Source organism: Giraffa tippelskirchi, chromosome 10 (assembly GCF_054371585.1).
Source record: "Giraffa tippelskirchi isolate mGirTip1 chromosome 10, T2T-mGirTip1v1.2.pri, whole genome shotgun sequence".
Lineage (NCBI taxonomy): Eukaryota > Metazoa > Chordata > Mammalia > Artiodactyla > Giraffidae > Giraffa > Giraffa tippelskirchi.
In genome coordinates, this window is record NC_137284.1 from 116,877,444 (window position 1) to 116,894,297 (window position 16,854).

At 39.7% G+C, this 16,854-nt stretch overlaps 1 protein-coding gene across 43 annotated transcripts in view; it reads right to left on the bottom strand.

Annotated features, from left to right (window-relative positions):
- NPY (neuropeptide Y) overlaps positions 1-16,854 on the bottom strand; it is a 248,678-nt gene that overhangs the window by 117,363 nt on the left and 114,461 nt on the right. The window contains exon 4 of one of the 43 annotated variants that reach the window (XR_014066657.1): positions 3,928-8,636. The exons of 40 other annotated variants lie outside the window; for them this stretch is intronic. The gene's annotated coding sequence lies outside the window, so the exon portion shown is untranslated. Of the gene's footprint in view, positions 1-3,927; positions 8,637-16,854 lie in introns of those variants that run through there. 2 more of the 43 variants (XR_014066650.1, XR_014066655.1) reach the window with 2 other exon arrangements.

The window sequence follows — 16,854 nt, forward strand, 5'->3', positions numbered from 1 at the left end:
TTTTATTCAGAGACAATGAAGATGGAGATGAAGATTAAGTTACTGGAGCCAGGAACAACTTCCATGCAATTATAAATTTTCTACAGCCTTGCTACCCACAGTGTGGTCCAAGGATCAATAGCACTGGCATCACCTGGGAACTTGTTGGAAATGCAGAACCTGAGGTTCATTCCAGACCTATGGAATCAGATCTTCATTTTAACAAGATCCCAAGTGATTCACAAACACCTTAAAGTGTAAGAAGTGGGATCTACAACATCTATTTTAGTTGTTAACAAGTATGCCATTGTATGATTGTGCCATAGGGTTAGAGTTTATTTGACTCTAACTAGTGTTAGGAGAGTTTATTCATCTAGATTGCCAGGAGCCATTTCCTAGAAATCCTTGTTAAAGCCAATCTCATTGGCCTTGGACAGCAGAAATAATTCTTTCTGGGTTAAGCTGTGGGAAAACTAAAGTCTGGACCAAAGCCTACACTGGAGAGGTGTCTCACAGATGGCTGTTCCCAGAATGGCTTAAAAACTGTTTACTATGTTATGGTAACAGATGCTTTCAAACAAAGAGAACAGGAAGCTAGTGCCTTCTCTGTCTGTCATTCAGCAGGGCTGAATGCCTTCCATTAAATTCGCCTGCAAACTTTGCTGAAGAGCCCTGCAAGCAGCAATGAAAATTATAGAGCAGCAACCAGGCACTTTAGTGGGTAATCAGCTGAAATTGAGCTGTTTTCCATATTCTTTGCTGATAATGCAAATAGACCTTTAAAGCAAATGGTTCCAAGTTGCCACAATCCTATAAGCTGAGAAGCCCCATGTGGTCCACACAGATGCTTCCGCTGCACCTCAAGCCCTGCCACACAGAGACTGGTTTCCACGGCTATCAGTGGCAGGCTCCACCAGGCTGCCTGCATGTTAACAAACGGCCAGGCTGAGTTAGAGAGTTACAGGCCCAGGGTTCCAATCATCTGAATAAATTAGCAATCCGAAAGTAAAAGCAGCTCCAAGGAAAAGGCTGCATTTTTCTAAAATTTCCATGATTATCTTCACATTAGACTCAACTTTTCCTTGAAAGGTGCCCCGTTGTGCTGTCCAGTGGGGAAGAAGGACTTTAGGTCTAAAGTGGCCTTTGGATGCACCAAGATTATCAGCCATAGCAGAAAGTGAAAATCGGTCAGTTGTGTCTGACTCTTTGGTACCCCATGGGCTATACAGTCCATGGAATTCTCGAGTGGATAACTGTTCCCTTCTCCAGGGGATCTTCCCAACCCAGGGATCGAACCCAGGTCTCCCATACTGTAGGCAGATTCTTTACCAGCTGAGCCACCAGGGGAAGTACTGATTGCAAACAAGTTGCTTCATCCCCAATTTTCTAGGTTCAGAATGGGGTGTCTGGAAAAAAAGTCACTTTGGTTCTGGATAAGAGGCCAAGAGGAGGAGCGATGGAAAGGAAGACAGTACTGGATTCACATGCTAACCCAATACATCCTAACTCTGTGATCCTGATGGTGGTTGACACTCTTTGAGCTTTAACTCCTATGAAATAGGAGAGTAATATCCTCACAGGTAAGATACTATAAGGGGCTTCCCTGGTGGCTCAGCGGTAAAGAATCTGCCTGCAGTGCAGGAGCTGTAGGAGCCGCAGGAGACACGGGTTTGACCCCTGGGTCAGGAAAATACCTTGGAGGAGGGCATGGCAACCCACTCCAGTATTCTTGCCTGGAGAATTCCATGGACAGAGAAGCTGGGTGGGCTACAGTCCATGGGATCGCAAAAAATCAGACACGACTGAAGCAACTTGGCATGCATGCATGCAAGATACCATAAATGGTATCTCTTGGGACATGGTAGGTAGGTATCTCATAAATGCTATTTTCCCTCCTTCAAAATGATCACCTTCAAAACCTCACACCCTTCCTTCCCTCTTTACTCACACCCTAAACATCAGAGATGAAAGTGAAGGTTGATAAAGAACACTTGTAGAAAATAAAAAAAGAACACTTCTAGAAATTTATTACAGCTAAACTCTAAATGCAAAGCATTATTTACCAACAATAAATTTGTATTCAAATGTTTACTTCCATTAAACAACTCTTCATTTCAATACTAAGAAGGTTTTTAATTTCCTTCCCTATAGAACTCACCCTCCATTTTCATTTGTTTCTAGTAAATACTTTTGTAGCTACAAATTTTGCATGGAATTCCACTTTAAAGTGCCACATATCCCAGCTCTTAATATGCAGTGATCTCAGTGTTATTCATATTTTAAATTTTGTAAGTTTATAATTTAATCTTTATCTGAAAAATAAAAGATGTTTTAAAATTTTCAAGGTAGGCTCTTTTCTGTTCATCCTTTCTCAATTATTTTCTTTTATTTTTCATTATCTTATTTATTAACGGCAATCTATTTTTTACTGACTTTACGTACTCTTCTTAAAGCACAAATCTGTCTGTATCTCTTGTTTCAGTGGCTCCTCGCTATCCTCAAGATGAAATCTAAGCTCTCTCACAGGGCTTCTGAAACTCTCATGACATCCACCTGTTTACCCCACCAACGTCATAGCTCACTATTCTTTCTGCCTCTTTCCCAGCCCCACTCCTATCCTGCCTCACCCTCCCATGCTCCTACCACCTCTTCTAATCCCAACTGCATACTCTTCAGCCACACAGAATTCCATTTAGCTTCATGAAGATGCCATGCTCCATTCTGCTTTAGGAACTTAACATGTATTATTTCCTCCTTAGGAAACATTTTCTTGTTTCCACTCTACTGACTAAACAGCTCCTGTTCATCCTTCACATCTGAGGATGGACATCATTTTCTCCAGAAAGTCTCAGTGAGGTTAAGGAGTCTCGGTTAATCTCTACATAGCACCCAGGTCACCTCCCCAGCACACAAAACACCCATTGCCTATCTATTTCTTCATCTAGAATTGTGACCAACTTAAGAGCAAAGATGATGTCTTGTCAACCCTAATGTAAAGTTCCCTCTCTAACACATTGGAAGTTTCTAGTGCTCAGTAAATATGGTTGAATATTTACCTATTCAACAAATGCATGCATATAAATAAAAAAAAAAGAAAATAAGGGAAAGAAAAATTACATACAGCATATATACACATACATAAAAAATTCAGCTATATATTCAGAACTTACTATTTTCTAGGCACTATACTAAGTACATTATGTATGCTATTTATTCATATCATGATGTTACCTTCAGTGGTTATCTTTGGAGATTTGAGGAGAAAATTTTATTCTTTCAACTTAAAAAAAGATTCCCAATACACAAATATTCTTCCTAGAAATTAGGGAAGATAGTTATTCAAATCTGTACTTTGCCTATGGAGGTCTTATATACAAGTATAAAATGCATACAGATCATGGCCATTCTCTGAAAACTGGCCTTGGGGAGAAGGCACTAAGCCAGTGGTCCCTCTTGAATTCCCCTAGAGCGTCAATCTGTGGTTAGTTCCCAAAGCACCTGTTTACTCTATACTTGTGGCATTTGTTTGCTTCTCTAACCTGTAAGTGAACGTGTGCCCACAAACACAGCTGCTGCTGTTTGGGGCACTGCTCAGCACTCATCCTCTGTGAAGCCAGGATGAAATCAAGGACTTATCCTTCTGAGAGCTACAGAGTCCCCATTAGAAAATAATTAAGTGTAAGTAAACAGCATCCAGGCCACTGGAATACATTCTTCAGCCTGTTCACCTCTATTAGGTCTTAGCTCATCCTATGATGCCACATAAAAAATCCAGCACATTAACGTTCCTGGTTTATACTCACAATTCCCAGAACCCTCATTTTTGAGTCTTCAGTTACTGCACAATTGTCTGAACAATAAAAACTGATTTTTTTTTTTAGTTCACAATAGAGCTTTGTGTGAGCAAATATATGTGCTTTCCATTCAAACATAAATAGTCCCACTTGGTTATGAATTAAATCAGCATTTATTGTACTAATAATTCACAAACATGAATTAAACATACATAAAATCAAGCTTCAATCCCAATGTCTCTTCCCCTTTCTCATTCTCTGTCTCAAAAGGATATTTAGAGATAAATTCTGGATTCATAAGAAACAAGGGTGAGCAATATATTTATGTCTGTTGTAACCTATAAATGTGAATAAAGCCTGCTTAGACATGAAATCTTTATTCCTCTGCCTGTATATTGATTTTATATCATACTCAATACCTTTTCCTTATGGGGAGCTATGGGAAAAGTAAAGCAGCATCTGGTACATTTGTTTTCTTTCATGATATCTCAACCTTTTAGATAATAAAGGTCCCATTCCAGCTGTGATACTATAACTAATCTTTGCAGTTGGTAATGATAATGTTTACCACTTATCAGACAATTTCTCTGTGCCAGGCATGCTCATCCTCATAGCAACTCCATCAAATAGTTACAGGCCCTATGCTAAGGGAACAAAACCAAAGTCTTAACTATGTGCTTTACCATGTGCATGGTCCAGCTAATGCATGGTTAGAACCCAGCCCTTTTTTTTTTCTCCCAATAGAACAATGAGAGAGCAAAACCACAAAAATCATCCTTAACGTTCTGCATTATTTTTCAAAAGAACACAAGGGTGCTACTAGACTTCTTTCTATTTCTATTTGTCTTATGCTCCAAGGCTAACTCCCTTCAGGTAGTGTTCAGTGCCCAAGATAAAGTTGCTTTGGGCTGAGATTCCCCACATCCCACACAAAGCACTGTGATTGGGAACTGGATTAGGTGGAACCCAAGGTAGCAAATTTGGAGAAATTCAAAATTGGAAATGTGAAATGCAGGGTTCCAGGCATAAAGGTCAAATAGAGACCAGCACCACTGTTTCCCATTCCCCAAACACAAATCCCTTGAAATTACAAAGCACTGACATGCTGTCATAACAGGCCATACTTCTGAAAAGTGCGAAGTACAGTAAATTTCTCTTCACATCTTCATCAGAGATGCACTTGGCCTCCAAAGAAATAGACAGCACTGAGCCATGACCAGACACTGAGGCATTTCTCGTATAGCAGCATATGACTCTCCAATCAAGTGGGACCAAAAATAGCAATTAAGTCCAATAAGTTAACACCAAACATAAGTTTCTAATGCATCGATCACTTGATAATAAAGACCCTGTCTTGGTATCCAAGGCTGAAGGTGGGTAAGGAGGACTGAAATATCGCTTTCTTCCCTAGTCCATGCTTTTCCATGCCTGAGCAGAAGGAGGCAGCCGCATTCCCTTCAACTCAAGGGTGGGAAGAAAAGTATAGCTAACAGGGTTCCATGTAAGCCCCTAGCACACTAAAGGGGAGGAAACTTTTCTCAGCCAGGGCCATGGTAATGATCACAAACTAAGAGGCAAAAGTTGCTGAATAAGGGGGCCAGGGGCTTGCTGCTCAAAGCAGAGACTGGAGGGAACTGGGGTGTTACCAAATAATTGGGACCAGAAGGTGAGATGGGGTCCTAAGGAGTCAATTATCTAAGAATCAACAGGAAGAGTTTGGGAGTCAACAGAGAATATGGATCACTGTCAGAAGCAGGGGGTCCTCTGAGACCCCTAAAGCACCAGCAACTAAACAGAGCAAACCAAAGAGGCAAGGAGAGAGGGCTCATGGAGTCAAGGCTAAAGAGGTTCAGGAACTGTCATCATGATGGGTGACCTTTACTGTGCATTTACTTCATGCCAGTCTTGGGTTAAGCACTCTAAAAGTATCATCTCATTTAATCATGACAAACCACATGGGGGGAGCTGACAACAGAACCTATACTGTGAACCATTATATTGTTGCCTAAAGAACTTCATGTCTCCCTGAGTTTGGGATGTATCCTTCTTAAACGGTAGTTCTCAGACTGTTCTGAACAAAGGAAATGACTAATCCTAGATCCTCCTTTAGCTGTTATGGTAAATAATTTTACAGATGCAGCATTCTAATTGTCCTGTGGAAAAATAATCAATGCCAGCTGCTAGCTAGAGAAATGCAAAATCTCTGAAGAGTAACAGAAAGCCCCTACTGAATCTGACTAGAAAAAAGTTCAAGGAAATCTTTTTGGTGATTAAAAACAAGGCCTTATAAGGAAGCATGGGAAAGGTGGACTCAAGATCCAAGAAGGGTATTTGCTGCAACATCCTCAAAATAATCTCACCTTTCAGTTTGAGGACACATTGGAAAAGCAACATTCATGTTCATATGTTCTTAGGAAACTTATCAGTTATACTGCAAATTTTAATCAGTCAGTTCAGTTCAGTTCAGTCACTCAGTCATGCCCAACTCCCTGCAACCCCATGGAATGCAGCAAGTCAGGCCTCCCTGTCCATCACCAACTCCCAGAGCTTACTCAAACTCATGTCAATTGAGTCAGTGATGCCGTCCAACCATCTTAACCTCTGTCATCCCCTTCTCGTCCCGCCTTCAATCTTTCCCAGCATCAGGGTCTTTTCAGATGAGTCAATTCTTCCCATCAGGTGGCCGGAGTTTCAGCTTCAACATCAGTCCTTCCAATGAATATTCAGGACTGATTTCCTTTAGGATGGACTGGTTGGATTTCCTTGCAGTCCAAGGGACTCTCAAGAGTTTTCTCCAACACCACAGTTCAAAAGGATCAATTCTTCAGTGCTCAGCTTTCTTCACAGTCCAACTCTCACATCCATACATGACTACTGGAAAAAGCAAAGCTTTGACTAGATGGACCTTTGTTGGAAAAGTGATGTCTCTGCTTTTTAATATGCTGTCTAGGTTGGTCATAACTTTTCTTTCAAGGAGCAAGGGTCTTTTAATTTCATGGCTGCAGTCACCATCTGCAGTGATTCTGGAGCCCAAAAAAATAAAGTCTGCCATTGTTTTCACTGTTTTTCCATCTATTTGCCATGAAGTAATGGGACCAGATGCCATGATTTTAGTTTTCTGAGTGTTGAGTTTTAAGCCAAGTTTTTCACTCTCCTCTTTCACTTTCATTAAGAGGCTCTTCAGTTCTTCTTTGCTTTTTGCCATATGGGTGGTATAATCTGCATATCTGAGGTTATTGATATTTCTCCTGGCAATCTTGATTTCAGCTTATGCTTCCTCCAGCCCAGTGTTTCTCATGATGTACTCTGCATATATGTTAAATAAGCAGGGTGACAATATACAGCCTTGATGTACTCCTTTCCCTATTTGGAACCAGTCTGTTGTTCCATGTCCATTTCTAACTGTTGCTTCCTGACCTGCATACAGATTTCCCAAGAGGCAGGTCAGGTGGTCTGGTATTTCCATCTCTTTAAGAATTTTCCATAGTTTGTTGTGGTCCATACAATAAAAGGCTTTGGCATAGTCAATAAAGCAGAAGTAGATATTTTTCTGGAACTCTTCTGCTTTTTCGATGATCCAACAGATGTTGGCAATTTGATCTCTGGTTCCTCTGCCTTTTCTAAAACCAGCTTGAACATCTGGAAGTTCATGGTTCACATACTGTTAAAGCCTGGCTTGGAGAATTTTGAGCATTACTTAATTAGAGCGTGAGATGAGTGCAATTGTGCGGTAGTTTGAGCATTCTTTGGCATTGCCTTTCTTTGAGATTGGAATGAAAAGTGACCTTTTCCAGTCCTGTGGCCACTGCTGAGTTTTCCATATTTACTGGCATATTGAGTGCAGCACTTTTACAGCATCATCTTTCAGGATTTCAAATAGCTCAACTGGAATTCCATCACCTCCATTAGCTTTGTTCATAGTGATGCTTCCTAAGGCCCATTGGACTCTGCATTCTAAAATGTCTGGCTCTAGATTGGTGATCACACCATCTGATTATCTGGCTCGTGAAGATCTTTTTTGTACAGTTCTTCTGTGTATTCTTGCCACCTCTTCTTGATATCTTCTGCTTCTGTTAAATCCATACCATTTCTGTCCTTTATTGTGCCCATCTTTGCATGAAATATTCCCTTGGTATTTCTAATTTTCTTGAAGAGATCTCTAGTCTTTCTCACTCTATTGTTTTCCCCTATTTCTTTGCATTGATCACTGAGGAAGGCTTTCTTATCTCTCCTCAATATTCTTTGGAACTCTGCATTCAAATAGGTATATCTTTCCTTTTCTCCTTTGCCTTTCGCTTCTCTTCTATTCAGTTATTTTTAAGGCCTCCTCAGATAACCATTTTGCCTTTTTGTATTTCTTTTTCTTGGGGATGGTCTTGATCCCTGCTTCCTGTACAATGTCACAAAACTCTGTCCATAATTCTTCAGGCACTCTGTCTATCAGATCTAATCCCTTGAATCTATTTATCACTTCCACTGTATAATTGTAAGGGATTTGATTTAGGTCATACCTGAATGGTCTAGTGGTTTTCCCTACTTTCTTCAATTTAAGTCTGAATTTGGCAATAAGGAGTTCATGATCTGAGCCACAGTCAGCTCCTGGTCTTGTTTTTGCTGACTGTATAGAGCTTCTCCATCTTTGGCTGCAAAGAATATAATCAATATGATTTTGGTATTGATCACCTGGTGATGTCCATGTGTAGAGTCATCTCTTGTGTTGTTTGAAGAGGGTGTTTGCTATGACCAGTGCGTTCTCTTGGCAAAACTCTATTAGCCTTTGCCCTGCTTCATTCTGTACTCCAAGACCAAATTTGCTTGTTACTCCACGTATTTCTTGACTTCCTACTTTTGCATTCCAGTCCCCTATAATGAAAATTTAATTTAATCAGTCAGGAATTTATTTTCTTCATTACCTTCTCTCACGTTTCAGTATTCACCCTTGTTCTCTCTTCCCCTTTCCGTTAAGATCTCTCATCAGCCACAAACTTGTTCTCCAACATTCCCAAGAGTCCAAAAAAGTATTCAGAATGCTAGGCTGCATTCTAGCTCTTTCAAAATAAAACTCCTCTAAGCCACAGTCTGATGGTAGATTTCCTAGAAGCAGAGCTTGAGACTATTCCTATAGATATGATTTACTGGGGGAGGGCTTTCCAATGGGCAAGGAGCAGCATGAGGCAGAGCAAGGAGCTAAGCACATGTGTGATCTCAGCAGAAATCTGGCTTTAGTCTGATCCCATGGAGAGCTCTGGAACACAGAACTCACCACAGAGCCAGTCCCCATTCAGAGTAAATGGATGAACCTTCTGTCTCCCATGGCAATCAGTTCTTGACTGTGTGCTAAGAGGCAGGGTGCAGGTAGGCAGGCTATATTTGGCCTGGGGCAATTCTCCAAGAAAGGGACTATTCTTGCATGACTGCTTGTAGTTTGCATGGTTGTAACAATTCTGTTCTTTGTATTCAGATATGCTTTCATATTTTCTATCACCCAATTTGGACTATTAAAAGGGAGTGAAAAATTTTCCTTCAATGGCTCGGACACATAGCAATTTTCAGTAATCTGTCAAACTATTTACTTGGGTTACTTTTTTAATCTCTATTTTAAAAAACTGCACATAGCCAACATCTTTGTAATTCCTTTTGCATTTTGTATTATGTCCATTCCCTCCCAAGATATAATTTGCTCAGCCTCCTCTAAATTTGACAACATAAATGAAGTCTGTTAGTGGAGATGGCAGAGAGATGGCGGCCATTAAATCTGAAGCTTTACCTTTCCTGATTTTCAATAGGAATGAAGCTAATTATCTTCTAGCTTCCACATGGCACAGGTTTCAAGCATAGAATATGAAGGGAGTAGGGAATATTTCAATATTGATTAAAAATCAAGAAGGATAGGACAATGAGCTACCTAAGTCCAACAAAATATCTCAAGAAATACAGATTTATGTGTCAGGGGACTTATTTGGATGCTTGGTTTTGGAAGCAAAGTATAAATATCAAGTTGGATAGTTTTGACTTTTGAACTAATTTAGCATATAGCACCCAACAAAATAGTGTGGCTCAGAATATTGGTTTTGGAGTCTGAAAGTCATGGGATCCATTCCTACTCTTTTCACTGTGTGATCCTAGGCAAACTACTTAATCTCTAAAACAGATTCCTCATCCGGAAAACAGTGATAATAATACATACCCCTCAGGGTTAATTCAAGAATTAAATGAGAAAATATATCTATGGAGCTTAGGAAAATGCTAAGTCTATTTGCTCCTTTTGTTGCAAAAAACACCAGTAAATCCTTTATGTGAGTTTTATTAGCCAAGATTCTCCAGAGAAATAGAAGCTGTGGGAAATATATGCGTAGATGGATAGATAGATAGATAGATAGACAGAGATATATATAATCTATTATGAGGAGTTGGCTCGTGCAGTTATGGAGGCCAAGAAATTCCACAATCTGTTGTCTGCAGGTTGCAGAGACAGGAAAGCTGGTGGTGTAATTCAGCCCAAGTCTGAAGGCCTGAGAATGAGAGGAGCCAATGGTGTAAGTTCCAGTCCAAGGGCAGAAGAAGATGAAATATTTCAGCTTAAGCAATGAGGCAACCAAAAAAGGGGGCAAATCCCTCTTTTGCCCACCTTTTACGAACTGGATAATGCAACCCTCATTGGGGAGGGCAATATATTTCATTGAGTCCACTGATTCAAATGCTAACCCCATCTAGAAATACCCTCATAGACACATCTAGAAATGATGTTTAATCTTGGTACCCCATTGCCAGTCAGGTGGACACATAAAATTAACCATCACATAGGTTAAAGATTAAAAGTAGAAATTAATATTAGACTACAGAGGTGCCTCATAACACCCAAGAGGAAGAATATAATCAGTCCTTAGTAAGAGACTAGAACCAGTGTGTTACTTCAGGTTCCAAGAAACAGATGCCAACATGGGATTAGCTGTACAATAGTTTAAAGGAGGAAATGCCCATATGAGGAGTAGGGGAGGGAGTGAGACAAAACAGGAAGAGTCTTGATCTACCTCTGACACTTTCGAAGGTGAGGGGAAGGAAGTAGAATTGTGCAGGAAGAAGCTTGGACTGTAGTAAAGCTCTGAGAACATCTTGGGCAGGTGAGTCTTCAATTAAAGTTTCCAGGTTGAGGAGTCTGGTGTCTTACAGGAATAGGCCTGCATTTTAGTACTGCTGTGGACAGTCATGGTCAGGGAAAAGCCCATGGGAAGGAGGCTTTGGAGCGAACATGTTGGTGGATCCAGAGGGCAACAGTTGGAGCCATTAGTCAATTTTGCTCCCCACATCAGGAGATTTGGGGAGCATGTTTTTACAGCCACCATGATCAAGATTCAAAGGTCTTTGGGAATCCTGAGAGTCTTCCTTCTCTCTGTAAGGCTCTTTCTGCCTTATCTGTATTTTGTTCTTCCTTTTTTCTCCAAACTGGCCTCTTCTGCTCTTCCATGCCATGCACAAACCAGGAAACACTGCTCAGCTCCCAGGCTTCCATGAATGGGCCCAGATAGGAAAAAAGCCATCTTTCCTCTGTGTTTCAGTTCCTAGTTTCATGTAAAGTGAAGCTACCTGCCCACACTTCAATCATTCCCATCCCTGAAATAATCAGCTGTGTCCTGAGAAGGCAAGGCCATATCCATTATTAATTATCGTGGGGTTGGAGGAAGCACAGGGAGGAGTAAGTTCCAGGAAAGTGGGGATAGGGTGGACTAATACTAAACAAACAATTCCGTAAAATACTCAATAAAGGGTACAGGTATCCCTCTAAAATAATGGTGTCACTCTAAAATACTTCTCAGTATAAACAGTGTGACATTATGCAATTGCTGACTAGCTTAAGTTCCAATTCTGAGAACAGTCAATGTCTTCACAGAAGACTCAGGTTCTCAGAGTGGCCAGCTACCAAGGTATCAGAAATGCCACACTCTCATGAGACTACTGTACATGCTTCAGCAATCCAGATAACAATCAATACTTGAGGCTCTGTTAAAAGAAAAATGAATATCAGAACTGATCTTTTTATTATGAACAGAGTGACGTACTAATTAGCATGATAAATGTTAGAAATGGGCTTTCATTGGTAAAACTTAAATATTCTTAAAATGCATTGATGCACACAGAAGACATGGGTTTGATCCCTGAGTCAGGAAGATCCCCTGGAGGAGGGCATGGCAACCCATTCCAGTATTCTTGTCTGGAAAGTTTCAACGACACAGGAGCCTGGTGAGCTACAGTCCATGGGGTCACAAAGAATTGGACATGACTGAGCCTGCACACGTGCACACAGCCCACCCACATACATGCAGAAGGAGACGAGAAGGAAAGAGAAATGGATATGCTACCTTAACAAAGGCAACAAAAAGCAAAACTAAGCAGGAGGGACTACATCAAACTAAAAACATTCTTTACAAGGAAACTATCAACAAAATTAAAAGGTAAGCTACTGAGTGGGAGAAAGTGCTTGCAAATGGTATGTCTGATAAGGCAATGATCCTCCTAAAGATTACTCTCATGGAAGACAATGTTCCATGGACTGGGGTGGGGGAATGATGGTTCAGGTGGTAATGGGGAGTGGCAGATGAGGCTTCACTGGCTTGTCTGCTGTTCTTGTCCTGCTCTGTGATCCAGTTCCTCGTGGGCCATGGACTGATGATAACGGGTTAATATCCAAAATATATAAAGAACTCATGCAACTCAATAGCAAAAAAAAAGTCTGATTTTAAAAATGGGCTGGAGATCTGAATAGATATTTTTTGCAAAGACATATGAACTACAGGTACATGACAAGATACTAAAAACACTAATCATAAGGAAAATGCAAATTAAAACCACAATGAGATATGACCTCATAGCTGTTAGAATGGCTATCATCAAAACACAAGAACAAGTACTGATGGGGATGTGAAGGGAACCCTTATAAACTGTTAGTGGCAATATTTATTGGTGCAATTACTATGGAAAACAGTATATGGAAGCTCCTCAAAAAAATTAAAAACAGAACTACTATATAACCTAGCAATTCCACTTCTGAGTATTATCTGAAGAAAACAAAAACAGTAACTGGAAAAATATATGCAACCACATATTAACTGTAGCACTATTTACAGTATATAACCAAGACCTGGAAACAACTTAACTGTCTACTGATAGACAAATGGTTAAAGAAGTTGCATATTGTATGTGAGCGTGTGTGTGTGTGTTAGTCGCTCAGTCATATCTGACTGTTTTCAAGCCCATGGACTGTAGCTTGCCAGGTTCCTCTGTCCATGGGATTCTCCAGGCAAGAATACTGGAGTTGGTAGCCATTCCCTTCTCCAGGGGATCTTCCCAAACCAGGCATCAAATCCAGGTCTCTTGCATTGGCAGGCAGATTCCTTGCAATCTGAGCCACCAGGAAGCCCATGTATAGTATGAAATATTATTCAATCATAAAAAGGAAATATTTCTATTTGTGATAACATGGATAGACCTTGAGGGCATTATGTTAAATGAAATAAGTTAGATAGAGAATGACAAATACCATATGACATTACATGTGGTATCTAAAAAAAAAAAAAAGTCAAACTCGTAGAAACAGAGAACAGATTTGTGGTTGCCAGAGGTTGGAGGTCAAAGTAAAATTGCCAGAGGTCAGAGATCAAATTGCCAACATCCATAGAAAAGCAAGAGAATTCTAGAAAAACATCTACTTCTGCTTTATTGACTACCCCAAGCCTTTAACTGTGTGGATAACAACAAACTGTGGAAAATTCTTAAAGAGATAGGAATACCAGACCACCTTACTTGCCTCTTGAGAAATCTGTATGCAGGTCAAGAAGCAACAGTTAGAACTGGACATGGAATAAAGGAAAGGTTCAAAATTGGGAAAGGAGTATACCAAGGCTGTATATTGTCACCCTGCTTATTTAACTTATATGCAGAGTACATTATGAGAAATGCTTGGCTGGATGAAGCACAAGCTGAAATCAAGATTACCAGGAGAAATAACAATAATCTCAGGTGTGCAGATGACCCCACCCTTATGGCAGAAAGCAAAGAGGAACTAAAGAGCCTCTTGATGAAGGTCAAAGAAGAGAGTGAAAAAGCTGTCTTAAAACTGAATATCATGGCATCCAGCCCCATCATTTCATGGCAAATAGATAGGGAAACAATGACACCCTTTATTTTCCTGGGCTCCAAAATCACTACAGATGGTGACTGCAGCCATGAAATTAAAAGATGCTTGCTTCTTGGAAGAAAAGCTATCACCAACCTAGACAGTGTTTTGAAAACCAGAGACATCGCTTTGCAGGCAAAGGTCCATACAGTCAAAGCTTTAGTTTTTCCAGTAGTCATGTATGGATGTGAAGGTTGGACCATAAAGAAGGCTGAGCACCGAAGAATTGATGCTTTTGAACTGTGGTGTTGGAGAAGACTCTTGAGAGCCCCTTGGACTGCAAGGAGATTCCACCAGTCCATCCTAAAGGAAATCAATTCTGAATATTCACTGGAAGGACTGAGGCTGAAGCTGAAGCTCCAATATTTTGGCCACCTGATGTGAAGAGCTTATTAGAAAAGATCCCAATACTAGGAGAGATTGAAGGCAGGAGGAGAAGGGGAGGCAAAGGATGAGATGATTGGATGGCATCACTGGACTCATGGACATGAGTTTGAGCAAACTCTGGGAGATGGTGATAGACAGGGAAGCCTGGCGTGCTGTAGTCCATGGGGTCACAAAGAGTCGGACATGACTGAGTGACTGAACTGTACTGAACTGAGAGGTTGGAGGTGAGCAAAATGGGTAAGGGAGTCAAAAGGTACAAACTTACAGTTATAAAATAAATAAATCTCAAAAGGATGCAAGGATTCTTCAATATTCACAAATCAATAAATGTGAAATACCACATTAACAAATTGAAAGATAAAAACCATATCATTATCTCAATAGATGCAGAGAAAGCCTTTGACAAAATTCAACATCCACTTATGATAAAAACCCTCCAGAAAGCAGGCATAGAAGGAACATACCTTAACATAATAAAAGCCATATATGATAAACCCACAGCAAACATTATCCTCAATGGTGAAAAATTAAAAGCATTTTCCCTAAAGCCAGGAACAAAACAAGGGTGCCCACTCTCACCATTACTATTCAACATAGTTTTGGGAGTTTTAGCCACAGCAATCAGAGAAGAAAAAGAAATAAAGGGAATCCAGATAGGAAAAGAAGTAAAACTCTGTTTGCAGATGACATGATCCTCTACCTAGAAAACCCTAAAGACACCATCAGAAAATTACTAGAGCTAATCAATGACTATAGTAAAGTTGCAGGATATAAAATTAACACACAGAAATTCCTTGCATTCCTATACACTAACAATGAGAAAACAGAAAGAGAAATTAAGGAAACAATTACATTCACCATTTCAACGAAAAGAATAAAACACTTAGGAATAAATCTACCTAAAGAAACAAAAGCCCTATATATAGAAAGCTATAAAACACTGCTGAAAGAAATCAAAGATGACACAAATAGATGGAGAAATATACCATGTTCATGGATCGGAAAAATCAATATAGTGAAATTGAGTATACTACCCAAAGCAATATAAACCAAATTATTTTTAATAAATTGGTTATAAAACCAATTTATTTTTCTGGAATTGAGCTGCAGGAGCTGCTTGTATATTTTTGAGATTAATTCTTTGTCCGTTGCTTTGTTTGCTATTATTTTCTTCCATTCTGAAGGCTGTCTTTTCACCTTGCTTATAGTTTCCTTTGTTGTGCAAAAGCTTTTAAGTTTAATTAGGTCCCATTTGTTTATTTTTGCTTTTATTTCCAATATTCTGGGAGGTGGGTCATAGAGGATCCTGCTGTGATTTATGTTGGAGAGTGTTTTGCCTGTTTTCCTCTAGGAGTTTTATAGTTTCTGGTCTTATGTTTAGATCTTTAATCCATTTTGAGCTTATTTTTGTGTATGGTGTTAGCAAGTGTTCTAGTTTCATTCTTTTACAAGTGGTTGACCAGTTTTCCCAGCACCACTTGTCAAAGAAATTGTCTTTTCTCCATTGTATACTCCTGCCTCCTTTGTCGAAGATAAGGTGTCCATAGGTGCATGGATTTATCTCTGGGCTTTCTATTTTGTTCCATTGACATATATTTCTGCCTTTGTGCCAGTACCATACTGTCTTGATGACTGTGGCTTTGTAGTAGAACCTAAAGTCAGGCAGGTTGATTCCTCCAGTTCCATTCTTCTTTCTCAAGATTGCTTTGGCTATTCAAGGTTTTTTATATTTCCATACAAATTGTGAAATTATTTGTTCTAGTTCTGTGAAAAATACAGTTGGTAGCTTGATAGGGATTGCATTGACTCTATATATTGCTTTGGGTAGTATACTCATTTTCACTATATTAATTCTTCCCATACTAATGCATATATATGGAATTTGAAAGATGGTAATGATAACCCTATATGTGAGACAGAAAAAGAGACACAGATGCATAGCACAGTTATGGACTCTGTGGGAGAAGGTGAGGGTGGGACAATCTGAGAGAATAGCATTAAAACATGTATATTATCATATGTGAAACAGAACGTCATTCCAGGTTCAATGAATGAGACAAATGCTCAGGCGGGGGCAAGAGGATGATCCAGAGGGATGGGATGGGGATGGAGGTGGGAAGGGGGTTCAGGATGGGGAACACATGTAAACCCATGGCTGATTCATGTCAATGTATGGCAAAAACCACTACAATATTGTAAAGTAATTAGCCTTCAACTAAACTAAATAAATTAAAAAAAAAAAAAAAAAAAGAAGAACTGAGGACAGTCTCAGAGACCTCTGGGACCATATCAAACACACCAACATTTGAATTATAGGGGTCCCAGAAGAAGAAGAGAAAAAGAAAGGGTATGAGAAAATGTTTTAAAGAGATTATAGTTGAAAATTTCCCCAACATGAAAAAGGAAATAGTCAATCAAGTCCAAGATGCACGAAGAGTCTCATACAGGATAAACCCAAGGAGAAATACGCCAAGACACATACTAATCAAACTAACAAAGACTAACCACAAAGAAAGAATATTA